This window comes from Lepidochelys kempii, chromosome 12, assembly GCF_965140265.1.
Source record: "Lepidochelys kempii isolate rLepKem1 chromosome 12, rLepKem1.hap2, whole genome shotgun sequence".
Classification (NCBI taxonomy): Eukaryota; Metazoa; Chordata; order Testudines; family Cheloniidae; genus Lepidochelys; species Lepidochelys kempii.
In genome coordinates this window covers 19431805-19448164 of record NC_133267.1, presented here as the reverse complement: position 1 = coordinate 19448164, position 16360 = coordinate 19431805, and positions in this window count along the sequence as shown.

Genomic DNA, 16360 nt, shown 5'->3' with positions numbered 1-16360 from the left:
TCATTTAAAAAAAAATCCCAACAGAATATTTGAAAAAATGAAAGTCTATTCTGGTCATTTAGCAGGGAAAATAACTTAAATTTCAATTGTTTACATTGTCCAAACAGCTCCAGTAACAAACACTTTACACAATTTTTGGTAGCCCTCGTTGTCCCATATTCCCTCTCCCACTTTTTATCATGTCTTGTTCTATTATGTTTAATTTAGGCCCTGGACCTGCAATCTGCTCTGTAGGAACAAACTCAAAGCCTAAGCAGTGTCCTACTGCTTCAATGAGTCACAAAAACCCCTCTCATAATTTCAGAAACGTGTGTACTCCAAGAAGTCTGGTGAAACCCTCAACTCTGTCAACTTTGCTTTAGCACAGAAACCAAATACCTCATTATACTCCATTTTGCTTTCTGTGACCCAAGTGTTCATTAGTCTTGCAGACCTTTTTCTTAAGAGTTGATATTAATTCCTGTTGCCTGTTCCCCACTTGGAGTCATCATAATCCTTCGTTTTTGACCTCCTAATGACTTCCACAGCAACCAATTACGGTATGTCGTTGTGACGAGAGGATAATAACTTCAGGCAGGGAAAAAGCAGCAGGAGCTGATGAACTCTTAGGAAATTATGATCCTGTTATGCAAATGTACTTAGTAATAAAATAAGTGGGGGGGGGGAATACAGATAATGTAAAATATTTAGTCTGATGTTTCTAAATAGAAAGCCTTTTGACATTTCCCCATATGAGGTCAGTTGCAATTCAAAATGTTAATTTTACATATAGGTTGAACGTAGTATTAGCAGCACAACTTAGTAGTTTTGGAAAAAAGGTCCATCGGTCTTGTATTCTCACTGTCACAAAATGTAGCTTTGGATGGGGGTGATGAACAGGTGAAACTTTTTGTTTTCAATTTTTACAGATCATCAACTGAACACTATGGAGAGGTAGGTGAATTCATTGCAACCTCACACTGACTTTACTTTGTTTATTGCTGGATAATCATCCCAATAGCCAAGTAATTTGCCCAACTTTTCAGGGGTTGGAGGGGGCACACATCTCTATTTAATGCTATCCCTCTGCTGAGCAGCAGCCAAATGTCCAGGGTTTTGCAATTCTCACTGGAGGAGAAATCAGTGACACAGGGTCAGGGTATAGTCTGTGTGTAACTTTTATTTACACAAGTATACATCATTCCTGGAACAGACAGGGTCACAAACAACATGCAGACAATCCCCTCTTTCAGGGATCTGAGCCCAAAAAACAATGCCTGGTTTCCCCTGGAGAAACTCTGCCTCAAGAACTGACTCTACTTAGACGTTAAGCTAGAGAACAAAACACTCTGGCTGATCACCGCAACACACCCAATGAAACCACAAGAGAAAACCAACTGCAAAGCATTTAATTCCATGACTGAAAGACTTCCTTGCATTCTAAGAACAAGAACTTGCAAGACTATGTGTGAGAGTGCCATCTGATGACCCCTGCCATAACAATAATTTAACTGTATTTTTGATTGAGTTATAGAATAGACTGTATTTATTTGGCTGAAGTTGAACTTAATTTCATCTGTATCCAAGCTCCACTCAGATGCAGTGTAAGGGGAGCTTTGGTCAAGTTAGTTACAGCTCCCTGACTCCCTGCTACCTAGCCCCAGCCTGCATTAGAGCTGCTGTGGAGCAGATCTAAATGATAGCACTGCGGTAATGGCAGAACTTGCATTATATCATCAGTTAAATAGGTGACTAATTTCTAACACAGACCATTCAAAATGATCTTGGATTCAGGGCCAATTGGTTTCTTTCTTCTTGATTTAACCAATTCTTGGCTAAGGTAAGAAAATATTAAATAAAAATACTTTAGATGCTTTGCATATTACAAAAGCAATCCATGCATACCATTTTAAAATAATATATTTTATATCAATATAGAGTGGATTGCCTTTCATTGGAATGACCAACAGAATCAAGCGCTTACTGGAGAAGTTTCCCCCTAGACATGAATACTCTCAACCTCTAACATCAAGCTATTATTCAAAGTATTCCTTCAAAAGATTTAAACCATAATAGAAGCTGAGTGCTCCCAGCACTCCACTTAACTCATTTCATTAGTATGACAAGCTAGCAAATGCTGGCAGCTTCACTTTTGATATGATGACACTTTGAAGACAAGGGCTGATTACCAACAGTATAACTAGTAAATGCCACTATGGGGAATACTTTTTAACATATTTACCTAATTAGCCCATTACAAAGTCTTATACGAGTTCTGCACTTAATCTGTCATTAGTTTTGAGTATTTTGAAGAAACTGACAGAGTCAAAAGGAAAGAAGTGGCACATAGCTAGTCTCCATAGGCTTCTTCAAATTCACAGGGCTGACCTTGGAATTAACAAGGTGTAGATGAATGTTCTGGTACTAGTCAGTAGCTCTTGTAACACATGCTCAACTGATTCCCTTTAGAGAGACTGTGTACTCTCCTCCATAGAACAATTCAAATCCACTGGATTTGGAATACTGTGGGCACTACCATGGGAGAAGGCTATATCACAATTTTCTTTGCATTCCTTTGATAGCATTTTGGACTAATCATCAAAATCAGCCTTGGGTGGATAATGTGAGTGGGTACCATGATTGGAGAAGGGGTCTTTGCAAAAGACCGTGTCCAGAGGATCGCTTTTTTATTTTAAATGAACTCTGACATCCAAATACATCTGTTTGTGGTTTCATTTTGTCAGTTAGTTTGTAAATGCAACCTAGCATGTTTTGAAAACAGATCAACAACCCCCTAAAACAGATATATAAACATATTTCTATTACACAAACTATGAAGAATATTAGAATAGTCAATTAGGATCCAGAATACTAGATACAGTACTTTGGATCATGAGAAAAAGGACATGTTACCTTTGATTCAGTCAGTTTCTTAGCAATTCTCATAAAACTAACTAAGAGATGTGAAGACACTGGAAGCTGAGAGAGCACTGGGCTTGAAAAGATTAGTTTGGTGTCTCCCTTTTTGAAGGGAGCTGAAAAGCAGTAAAAATGTCCAGGCAAGTCTCTACTAATAAAGGGCCAATGACAATACATTGAATTACCTAGAAAACCCATAAGTGTATTTAGTATTCAGTAACTCTAGAACAACATTTGAACAATGTATAGTATTTTCCAGGACCTTCCCAAAACTTTACACTCCAAAGAAAGTGGTGAATAATCCAATATTAAGCAGTCCAAATGTTATCAAGACTGCCTCACAGAACAATAAAATTCAACTTACTTTCAGCACGTACATGCTTTCAACAAACTCTGTGATTCCTACTTCTGTTCAGTCCCTATGCAGTTAACGTCATGTTAAATTACACACTTGCAGAGGCTTTTCCTCAAATAATTGCACATCTTTACATCTTTATATTTTCAAAGGGCCCTAACTTTAAGAATTATGTATATTTAAAGCACACAGGATAAGATCTTGGTGCAAGTACTCCACCAAACCACAGCTCATTTTAATGGAAGAAGTAATCATGAAAATTCAATTTCATTCTGTTTACACATATAATCCCAATATGGCAATAATCATTACAAGTATTCCAAAATTATTGAATTGCTGCCAAATATTTTTAGATTTAGGATTTACAATGTATTAAAATAAACCAATATTTTATATTATATTCAGAATTTTGTAAACTTATATTTTAATGTCTTAACCTCTCATTTCTCTAAGGCAAAACTGCTTGCATAAAATTATATCTGTCCCTTCAAAAATTTCAGCTACTCACAGGTACCACATGTTGGGACAGAAAACTCTGCTACAAGACCTGAAGCAACTGCTCTATTTAACAAACAGCCTTACTTAAACAATTTATCTTTTATAGCACCATTATAGTATGTTGTCAGCCTAATTCAAGCCTCTGTTCTGCTGCCTCTTAGGAGCATCTGGCTATTGCTGAGCATCATCTCTTATTATTACAACAAAATAATATTAAAGCTAAGTAACAAATTGTTCATCCAGAAATAGGTGATCGCCCTCTTCAGAGTGCAATTTGTACCTGAAAATATTACTTATTTTTTTTAAACCAGCAATTCAGTTGTGGGTGAAAATGTGCATACTTGCACCTCCCACGACCTGTTTGGGGGTGCAAGTCAGGTACAGTAGAGGCAGAGATGCAAATTCTCCACTATCCACCAGTATTCACTGTAGTTATGCCAGAACAGCACTGTGGTAGGTCTGCCATTTTCTCCAGGGTTTCCATCAGAAGGGAGCAACTCAGATGTTTGTCTGAGGCTTCCAAGAAGCCTTGGTGACAAAGAGCACCCCAGAGATGCACTGAACCAAAGCTTGAGACGGTCTCAGTTTTCAGTTGGTCTCCAGTTTGAGATAAAGATGCATTTAAATACCATCAAAGCAAAGGAACCACACACCTAGAAATTTAACAGCCTGTGGTGGTTTGAAAAAAAAACAAAACAAAACAACCTTGATCAAGGCCAGAAGGAACAAAAGTCTCTAGCAGGTTTAACTTTGGTGTTAAAGTTAGTGAGGAGGCAGACTTGGCTAAGAGTTATCATTTTTCCAAATTGCAGTGGTCAAACATAGTAAGATTCCATCCAAACCCTTCAGCATGATGGATTAGAGCAATACTCCAGGGGTCTTCATTTTGCAGTAGGCTGTGAAAGCCTGATAAGGGTGGCTGAATATAGAATAATTAGGTTCTATTTTAAACTGGGTGCTTAATACAACAACAAGCAACACACATGCAGCCATAGACATCAGCTGAATTGGAACAGTCAGAAATGTAGATTATTCACAAGATTTGCTCTCAATACATGACAGGTCTGCAAGCCAATCAAAAAGATGGTAGGCAGGTGCGTGCATATATCTTTTAGTTTTTAAACTTTATTTTTATTGGAAGTTGAAGAGCAGACATAATCTAGTAGTGATGTTATAGGACCCTAATCCAGCCATTTTGAAAATATTTCAAATCGTAAGGTAAAACTGAAACATTGACTTCACCTATTGTGCAAATATTTTTTTTTAAATCACTTCCCTCTTGCTTGATTCCACTTGGTTTTTCAACAGAAAGAAAAAAGCAAAACGTTCCCACAATCACCATAAAAGTACACGATGGTCAGACTCATTGTAAATTCATTCTCTCCCCCTTTTTTCTTGTCATATAGTCATTTCACTCATTTACAAACGTTTCTTTTCTTCATCATGTTTTGTTGGTTAATTTATCATTTGCAACATTCATTTCAATTTGAACTTTATCGCTAGCAATTAAACATTTGATACACAAACACACACCCCATAAAATGTGTTGCTTCTTTCTTTGCAATGGTCTATTCTCGGTGTGTCTGGAAGATATTTTACACACACATACAGTTCACAACTCTCTCTCTGCACACACATTTCCAGCTTCACCTTCATATTTCCCCTACTTCGGAAGAATACTTTTCCCCTAAACAATAGATAAAAAGGAGCATTATCGTCTCCCTGTTATATCACCTGCTTTTTCGTATAAAACCTTTTTGATTTAACACTCTTTATCATCAGCTCTCTTTGGAAGTTCTATTCCCTTTGTATCACATTCTGCAGTGTAAATGAAGGCCATGCTGTTCAGTATCAGTAGCTAATATTGCATTGCCAGCCTACCTTGCTGCTTTTAGACTGTTCTCAAACTTGTCCTTACACCATTTTGGTCCTAGCCCTGCTTTCCTTTAGGCTCCAAATCCCCAGGGGCTTTAAGGGAAGTTTTGCGGTTGCAATGGATGCAAGTCCAGCTCCTCTGTCTGTGCTATCTAAACTAAATAAGTCTCATCAATAATTCACAGTTCCAACACTGGCAGCAGTCACATTTTAAAAGATCATTTTATATATCACACAGACTACATCACAGTCATTCAGCTCCCTGATCTCAAACTGTTGTCTACTCCTAATCAAACTGATTCCTCCCCAGCTTTCAGCATGGTCCTAACCTCTGCCAAAAGTCCTTAGCTTGCAACTTGGTGGGAAAAGCTTTTGCCTTAAAGAATTGCCTTACAAAGGTTTATTTTCTTCAACTAAAGGATCATTCTCTTTGCTCCACACATCATCACTTTCATTTGTCCAATAACCTTCTCATAGCATTCGCTGAATCCTCCTCCAGCGTCTGTTTTGCATTGAACAGTGCATTCTCACTCTGACCATCTCCAACAGGTTTGTACTGCTTGCTTTTCCCTTTCATGTCAGGTTATTGAAATGTACACAATCGACTATAGGATTAAGTAAATTTTCATGTTTAAAGAACTGATTTTTTTTGAGAGAGAGGAAGGAGCCTGTATGTGCAAATGAAGAGTCCTGAGGTGAGAAAAAAAATCAAAGTACATTCTTTGGTGAAAAAGAGAAGGAGTTAAACATTGCTGAGAACCTAGTACCGCATCAAAAAGCTTTTAGGTTTAAATCTCCCCTGTGAGCTCCAATGAATCTGAGCCAGCCTCTCACTTTTGAAAGTTCTCCAAAGTGAAAATAAATAATGAACAAGAAGTATAAGTGGCACATTTAAAAAAATAAATCAATAAATCTCACCATGCACAGCTAAGACGGAAGTGTCATGCAAGGGTAATGTTCATCACTACACAGACCCATGGTTGAACAATGCCACAGAGCTTTTCTCCAGCACACACTTCAGAACATAAATTCCTTCTATTTAAACGAATTCTGTTTATTTCTCGTGTCCCAATGAGTAGTGAGAGAAAGTCACAAGCCCACTGGTATTGTCTTTGTATTCTTACTGATTTATAATGCAAACAAAAATGTCACAGTATGCATAGAGTGGTGGACTTAGCTGCCCTTAACTGTACAAATGGGGTCTTCTCTGCCCATTTGCTCCCCCACACAATCCAGATTTATAAGGATGATTAGACCCAGTTAGGAATCTGAGTCTGGATCTAGGAAACAGAAGTGCCATAAATTATCCCTTGTAACTTTCTTTCCTTTCTTCTGCAGCAATCATCCCAGCTCCAAGGGATCAGAACCTACACTTCAACAGGAAGATCACTATTCTGTTCTAGTCCCTTTGCGGGAACTGACATGGCATCAGGGAGATATATTTCAGTTGATCTAAAATGTGTCCCTCACCCTCAAGAACATGTACACCACATTCTTTAAAAGAAACAGCAGTGCACGGTGAGTTGACCAGTGTCAAACTAAATATATTGCACTCAGACCCTACAACTATGTTGCAAAACACAAACACACCCCACAATCACTCCCACAGGCAAAAACCTCAGCAAAACATGCAGGCTTTATTTCACATCATCTAGGGCTTGGACTTAAGTTTACCACAGACGGAAGCACAACAGGAAGTTAGCGGAACAACATATGATGGATGAACATTTATCCAACCCGCTGCATTCTCTCAGAAGTGAAGGAACAAGACCCCATTAGCGTGATCGCCTGCACTCTGACACTGACATTCCATCCCCCTTTGAGATGAACATGTGCATACTTTGTTTCCGCCAGAAGATGAATTTGAAAGTTATTTCTCAAACAATTTTGATAAAATGTAAAATAGATTTCCATTAAAAAAAATCTAAGTGCACTTTTTTTTCAAAACAGTGCTACAGCACCAATGACTGAAGTTTAAAGCATGGCATAGTTATAGCCTTCACTGAAAGAGAGGACAGACCCTCAGGAGGAGGGTCTTATTTATAGATGTGAATTCTATTTTGAAAGACTATAGATGGGCCCCCACTGGGCCCATCCAGCCTTAACTGTGTTGAGGGGGAATTGTGTCCCGCAAATGCATCCATGCAGAGTGGTCACTGCATCCTCCACATTGCTTGTGGCTCTTCTGGTCAGCTGACTTTGGGCAAACGTGTTGGCATGCACTATGTGTTCCCATGGTGGCTGGTTTTCAATGGTTGCCAAGGAATGAGATTGCTGCTTTGGTGGACATGGTGAGAGGATGGGTAACAAGGGATTCTTCTCTTTATGTATGCATCTATGAGTAGGTCTCCTATATTGACAGGGAACAAGCGCCTTCTTTGTCTTGGTTGAGTGTGGTGCCAAGCAGGATTGTTGCTGACTCAGATGATGGAACTTGCAATACCAGCAACTCTTGCACCTGCAGGAGTGAATTCTTACAAGATGGTCCATGTTATTGACACCACTGTTAGTGTCATAGTGGAGAATTATGTGAGGTTTCTTGGTGTCTCCTTCTAACACCTTGTCATGATGCATCATTGATGGCATTATTACCAACTTTCCCTTCTCCAGAACACAGGAAACCAGGGTGAGTGGCCCAGCAAACACTAACACTGATGACAATTTTTCTCTATTGCAATGTGGATGCATCTCAACGTACTGTATATCTGGCTTGTTTTGTTGGATGTTCCAACATAGATCAAATTTTCATGGAGTAGATCTTCAGCAAACTGAATACTGATGAGGAAGTTCTCCCCAACTACCTTTCTTCCAGTCTTATACCAGGGCTGAGCACAAGCTCCTCATTGAGGAGCTTGAGGACATTGAGGTTGAGGACAAACCTGATGAACAACCAATGGAAACCATCCTTTTCAGAGCAACTCTCAACACGACCCTGGCACAAAGTCACTATAATATAATATGTTGTCATCACTTGACAACTCACTTTCAGAGTCACAAATCTTTTTTTATAAGGTCAGAATCAGAATATCCTGCCTATCTGTTTGCCATCTTGAATTGCACAACACAGAAAATCCCCTCAAGGGTCTCCTGAGTCTGCAGTGTGTGGATCCAATAAATACCTAGTCAGAAAATCTTAACAGTGTTAGGCAAAAAGAGAGACGCATCAGTCCACCCTCTGTTAAGGATACCTAACAAGCCCAGATTACCCTGGCATACCTTCTATCTTAGGGTATGTCTACACTGGCAAGTTTCTGTGCAACAAGTTATACCACTTTTATTAAACCACTGAAATTAAACTGCTGTTGCGTGTCCACACTGTGCTCCTTGTGACACTGGAATGCATCCACATTAGCAGCTCTTGCAACAGCAAAGACAGCAGTGCATTGTGGTAGCTATCCCACTGTGCAACTGGCCACAGGGTGCTTTGGGAAGGGTTTGCAATGCCTCATCGGGCAAGCACAGTGTCGCATGATGCAGGTTTCCCAATCCCATTGTTCCATGGGCATCCTACTAAATTGCCAGCTGCTTTTCAATGGAAGGGGGGGTGGGGAGTGTGACAGGAATGTATGTGTGTATGGATGCAGGGAGAGACACGCTGTGTTTTGGGGGGCAGAGAGTGTGTCAGCATGCTGTCTTGTAAGTTCAGACAGCTCCATGAAGCAACCAGTCCTGAGGCAGGGGGAGGGGGAAACCCTGCCATCAACCCCCACCTCTCTCCCTGGGCTCTCTGCACAGCAATCTCTCTCTCTCTCTGACTGAGACACACACACGCACACCCCTAACTGCTTCTGTGTTCAACAGCATGAGCATTCCACATTAATGGTTTGCTTTGCGTCCCAGAGCACATCAGTACACAACGGCTGTCAGAAATGGTGCTTTGAAAGGGGAGGAGTACTTGTGGCACCTTAGAGGCTAACAAGCTTATTTGAGCATAAGCTTTCATGGGCTAAAACCCACTTCATCGGATGCATGCAGTGGAAAATACAGTAGGAAAATACACGCACACACACCATGAAAAAATGGGTGTTGCCATACCATTGGCCAAAACGGACAGTCTCTACATAAAAGAATAAATGGACACAAATCAGACGTCAAGAATTATAACATTCAAAAACCAGTCAGAAAACACTTCAATCTCCCTGGTCACTCGATTTCAGACCTAAAAGTCGCAATATTACAACAAAAAAACTTCAAAAAGACTTTGAGAGACTGCTGAATTGGAATTAATTTGCAAACTGGACAGCATTAAATTAGGCTTGAATAAAGACTGGGAGTGGATGGGTCATTACACAAAGTAAAACTATTTCCCCATGTTTGTTTTCCTACCCTACTGTTATTCTCACCTTCTTGTCAACTGTTGGAAATGGGCCATCCTGATTATCACGACAAAAGGTTTTTTTCTCCTGCTGATAATACCTCACCTTAATCGATCACTCTCGTTATAGCGTGTATGGCACCACCCATTTTTTCATGTTCTCTATGTATATATATATTTTCCTACTGTATTGTCCACTGCATGCATCCAGTGAAGTAGGTTTTAGCCCACAAAAGCTTATGCTCAAATAAGCTTGTTAGTCTCTAAGGCGCCACAAGTCCTCCTCGTTCTTTTTGCTGATACAGATTAACACAGCTACCGCTCTGAAAGGGGAGGGACACATGTCTCCAGGGCAGCCAAGTTCAAAACAATGAGCAGAGCAGCCACTTGAGGCATTACGGGACAGCTCCAGAGGCCAGTTACGGCACAGAAACCAATGAAGTATATCTACACTGGCAGTAGAGCACAGGACCCTCTGCACAAATAGCCTTACAACTCTCATGGAGGTGGGGGTTTTTTTGCAGTGCTGCAGCTGAGGAGTTTCTGCACAAAGTGGCTTGGCAGTGTGCCCACGTCTGCAGCTTGAGTGCAAAAAGCTGCTTTGCTGCACAGGAACTTGCCAGCATAGACAAGCCTTTATGTGACTGTATGCAGCAACCATTGTTGCTGCAATGCATTATCAGTTAGCACTGGTTCACTATTACAAAACAAAAAGAAAAGGAGTACTTGTGGCACCTTAGAGACTAACCAATTTATTTGAGCATGAGCTTTCGTGAACTACAGCTCACTTCATCGGATGCATGCCGTGGAAACTGTAGCAGACTTTATATATACACAGAGAATATGAAAAAATACCTCCTCCCACCCCACTGTCCAGCTGGTACTAGCTTATCTCAAGTGATCACCAGGTGGGCCATTTCCAGCACAAATCCAGGTTTTCTCACCCTCCACCCTCCCCCCCCCACACACAGATTCACTCTCCTGCTGGTGATAGCCCATCCAAAGTGACAACTCTTTACACAATGTGCATGATAATCAAGTTGGGCCATTTCCTGCACAAATCCAGGTTCTCTCACCCCCCTCCCAAAAACCACACACACAAACTCACTATCCTGCTGGTAATAGCTCATCCAAAGTGACCATTCTCCCTACAATGTGCATAATTAAGGTGGGCCATTTCCAGCACAAATCCAGGTTTCCTCACATCCCCCCCACCCCCATACACACACAAACTCACTCTCCTGCTGGTAAAACCCCTTCAAAACTGACCACTCTCCAAGTTTAAATCCAAGTTAAACCAGAACATCTGGGGGAGGGGGGTAGGAAAAGACAAGAGGAAATAGGCTACCTTGCATAATGACTTAGCCACTCCCAGTCCCTATTTAAGCCTAAATTAATAGTATCCAATTTGCAAATGAATTCCAATCCAGCAGTTTCTCGCTGGAGTCTGGATTTGAAGTTTTTTTTGTTTTAAGATAGCGACCTTCATGTCTGTGATTGCGTGACCAGAGAGATTGAAGTGTTCTCCGACTGGTTTATGAATGTTATAATTCTTGACATCTGATTTGTGTCCATTTATTCTTTTACGTAGAGAATGGGGGGGGGGGGATGTGAGAAAACCTGGATTTGTGCTGGAAATGGCCCACCTTAATTATGCACATTGTAGGGAGAATGGTCACTTTGGATGAGCTATTACCGGCAGGATAGTGAGTTTGTGTGTGTGGTTTTTGGGAGGGGGGTGAGAGAACCTGGATTTGTGCAGGAAATGGCCCAACTTGATTATCATGCACATTGTGTAAAGAGTTGTCACTTTGGATGGGCTATCACCAGTAGGAGAGTGAATCTGTGTGGGGGGGTGGAGGGTGAGAAAACCTGGATTTGTGCTGGAAATGGCCCACCTGGTGATCACTTTAGATAAGCTAGTACCAGCTGGACAGTGGGGTGGGAGGAGGTATTTTTTCATATTCTCTGTGTATATATAAAGTCTGCTACAGTTTCTACGGCATGCATCCGATGAAGTGAGCTGTAGCTCACGAAAGCTCATGCTCAAATAAATCGGTTAGTCTCTAAGGTGCCACAAGTACTCCTTTTCTTTTTGCGAATACAGACTAACACGGCTGTTACTCTGAAACCTATTACAAAACAAGATACTCTCACTAGAAGCAAATATGTAAATGCAGGAAAACAAAGCAACACCTTTGGGTACATTTGTACCCTACATGCTTGCTTTTTTTGACACAGAAAAAAATGTTTTTTAAGCTTTTTTTTTTTCTTCTGAATTGTGTATCTGTTCCCAGGTGACAATGACCTAAAACAGTACCCCTGAGGACTCCTATTTTATGAGTTATCGCAATATATATGTTCATGGAATACATGAATGTGGATAAGGATTAATAAACCAGACTTCAGAAGGGGGAATGTTTTGAATATCTGGACTTTTTAAGGGGCACTGATTGAAAAGGAAACTGAGGCTGGCCTCAGCGCCACGCTTGGCCAGCAAGGGGTGCTAGTAGGCAGGCACACTCTTGACACCCACTGACGGAGTTCCCTTTTCAGTTCAGGTGGTGGAGGTTTGTGGTGCTGTATGTTTCTGTGTTGCCTACAAGGTACATTAGTGCATCAACTGGGGTGCAACTTTTAGCGCATAGCGGCATGTCATGCACTAACGGCCCACGTGGAACCTTCAGGCACTGACGAAAAGTTCCCCAGGGCATGCTGACAGTCCCATTTCAAACGGTGCACAGTCAGCACACACTAGGGAACTTTTACTGAGCAACAGCAAGGTCTCCAGGGCCAGTTAGTGCACAACACACTGAGGCAAGTCACTTGACCTCTCTGTGCCTCTGTTTCAAAGCAACAAAACCACTTCTGCTGAACTGCTGAAAAAAAAACCTCACTAAAACCATAGGCAGAGGAGTAATTTTCTGACTCACAACAACAGAAGGAAAAAATGGATTAGTACTATTTGGCACATTCATCATTAAGACACATGCATATTCTTCTAGACTGGGCAGAAGGCAACCATTTGCTACAGAAAAGATTGGGGCTCTGCCCAGAAAAAAACACTACATACTCTTCAGGTTACACGTAGTTTGCTTTAGATTTATAATCCAGTAGTGAAACATGATCTCATTTGTCAAATCTTTTAATTTTAAAGAGTAATTAAAATACACCTTGCTGTGAGCATAATTGACCATTAACATGCAGGTTTTACTCCACCTGTAATTCAACTTCAGCTTTAGTGGAGGCCTCTGAACAATGTACTGTTACCTTACAATGATTTTCAGCAAATACTTATCTGCATCCAGCAGACTGCTTCTCTTCAATATATCCTCTACTGCAGGAGAAAGAACCTACTGAACAATCACCACTGTAAACTAACTATTTATGGTTGAAAACGTTGAAAAGACAAATCTGTTGAGGCATATAATATGTCTTGCCTTTAACTTGTTAGAGTCTAACAAAGTTTCCAGTTCTAACAACACAATCCCATTACATCAGAGGTGCCCAAACTTTTCTTATCTTCCAGATCTACCAGCTGCAGAAGAACCTTCTTCCAGATCTACCATACCTTTCTCATCACAGATACTGCATGTTCTTCTTCACACTATCAGTCGTGAGTCATCCGGCCATATTTCATGGTTACTTACAGATATAGTTACAGTGCGACATATACAACCAGGGGAAAAAAACCCTAAGTTCTGAGCTCAGTTAGACTGGACAGTTTCTGGGCAACTAAACCCACACCACATAGAGATTGGAGGGGAGTGCTCTGTACATCAGTGTATCTGTAAAAAGAAAAGGAGTACTTGTGGCACCTCAGAAACTAACCAATTTATTTGAGCATAAGCTTTCGTGAGCTACAGCTCACTTCATCGGATGCATCCGAGGAAGTGAGCTGTAGCTCACGAAAGCTTATGCTCATATAAATTGGTTAGTCTCTAAGGTGCCACAAGTACTCCTTTTCTTTTTGCGAATACAGACTAACACGGCTGTTACACTGAAACCAGTGTATCTGTGTTCTCATTGGTACATCCTGAAGTAAATTAACTACCATATTTTATATAAAACAAGTTCCCACGAAGTTTTAAAGCTTCATCTGAGTAGCCTATTATGAAAATGCAATAAAATAATTAATAAAATCCATTACACAATTTCTCCCGTGTACCCTCCAGAGACGTCTTGCATACCCCCAGAATACCCTTACATTATCTGATTTTGTCATACTGAGATTCTGGGTTGAAGTTGGGTTGGTTGGTCAGGGTTTTCTTATTTGTTTTGTTCACAGATCACCACCACTGCTAAGAAAATGCTGAAGTCCTCCCCTGAACAGTACCAGAGCCATTAATTTGGTGGGACCCCAAAATGGCTTGTGCTCCTGCGTGCTGTTCCTGAAGGAGCAGTTAGGTGACACTGTTCTTGGAGATTATCGGGGGGTGGGGGGGTGCTGTAAAAGCTGATGATAAAGGGCTTTACTGATGGGTAAAGGGCTTTATATTTTTAAGTAAAAGTTGGTTGGGGCTGTGTATTTTACAAAGCACATGACTGCTCATCGCTAGTTTTATAATATGTACATCATTATATCTAAAAGCAAGAAGAAATCCTGGAATATAATGCAGTAACAAGGAAACTATGCCATAACTAGAGAGATTTGCATGCACATAAATGTACATATTCAGCAGCAAAGAATTTCCCCATATAACGTGTTTCCAGATTTGGCCCACAAACTTACCCACAGACAGGAGGAATCTTGATGGACATCAGCTGCTTGCTAAGTTTTTCAAAGTTGTATGTCTAAGTGAGGAATATATAGTGGCACAGATGCAATGCCAGGAGGATTTCTTCACATTCATCTGTTATAGCCATTTCTTCCACTGTGTTGCTGATTTGCAATGCCTAGAGTCATTTCAGTGAATGCAGTGAAAAGTGGGCTGATGTAGGAAGCTGGTTAACTCTTTCATAGGAGGAAAAAAAATGTTTCTGGATCCATATATTCCACTATACTTAATCAAAGTCAATATGGAGAAGCCTTGCATTTCATGATAAAGCCTGTTAAAAAGGAAAATCCCCAGTGTACTAGCCCTCCAGTGTGATGTTGTCCATCCATTGAATTTTCTGAAACACAGTATAAGAATGGGCTAGAAGCAGGCATAGCTCAAGTAGGCATGATTCAAACTTTCCCACACAGGCCTGCAAATATACCTCATCCAGGGTTCTTTAATCTCCAGTTGCCTCCGTCTGGGTCTTCTCCAAGTCTGACTTTACCAATTACACTCTAGCTTTGTAATGGAAACAATGTCAACTGCACAGAAGTTTGGTTTATTGGGGTTACTGTTTTGTATGTGGTAGGTTTTGTGAGGGGGTTTTGTTTGGCTGGTTTAATTTGTTTTTATTTTGTTTTATAAAAACTCTTCTATTCCTTATTTAGTTCTAAGACTAAGTCCAGACCAAGCTCTGAGGTTTAAAAGATAAAAATCCCCCAATAAGCCCATCATTGCTGGACAGGAGATTAAAGCACTGAGGAATAGTCACAACACTACCAATGTCTAATCATTGATCGGTAATGGAATAACGAATTCTGAATACCTGACATTATATATATTCTTTAGTGATTTTACACATGGATATAACGCTTTTCACCTATTCATTTGGATTTAAGAGGCACCCTGTTTAATCTCTAGGCACTTGTGTAGATTCTAGAATCCATAAAATTAATGGAATAAATGTATTTGCCCTTCATTACCTCCTATATGGAAACCTGCCCCACACCCCCACCATTAAACAAATATATCTCAACTCATTACCAGCTGACCCAGAAAAACCCCAAGGTAATAAGGGACCCTGGCTTGTGGCATGCACTGAAGTTAAATAAATGCAAAGCTCAAAACCAAGGAAAATATAACTAGCCCCCTAACCTTTTAAACCGGGTATGTTAGTGTGAGTATTTTCACTGATAGTAGCTGCAATGGTAACACACAAGATGAAAGTGATTTTTAGGTCGCCATGTTCCAAATCATGACAGCATCTGTCAACTGTCCTCTATTTTAACTAATTTTGTTCAGATTCTCTCAAAGATTTAATGTATGAAAACTTTAGAATTATGCAGCTACATATTTTTGCAATGGTAGAGACTGAGGACAAACTGGAGGAAAGAAACACCATTGTATTTTCTACTCCGAATTGATTTCCAATGCAAATACCATACCAACAGACTTGTAACTTTCACTCATCACACAGTGAGACACTAGAAATACATGCCTCCTTTTTCAATGAATTTGGTTCATTTTTGTTGAAGAAAAAATTGAATACTTCGGTCACAGATTAGCCCAGATACGGACATTTTCCTTGTGTGGCGCTTCCATTTTAGCTCTGCATAGCAAGAGATAATTTTTTTTTAAATGTACTACTTGTGCCTCTTG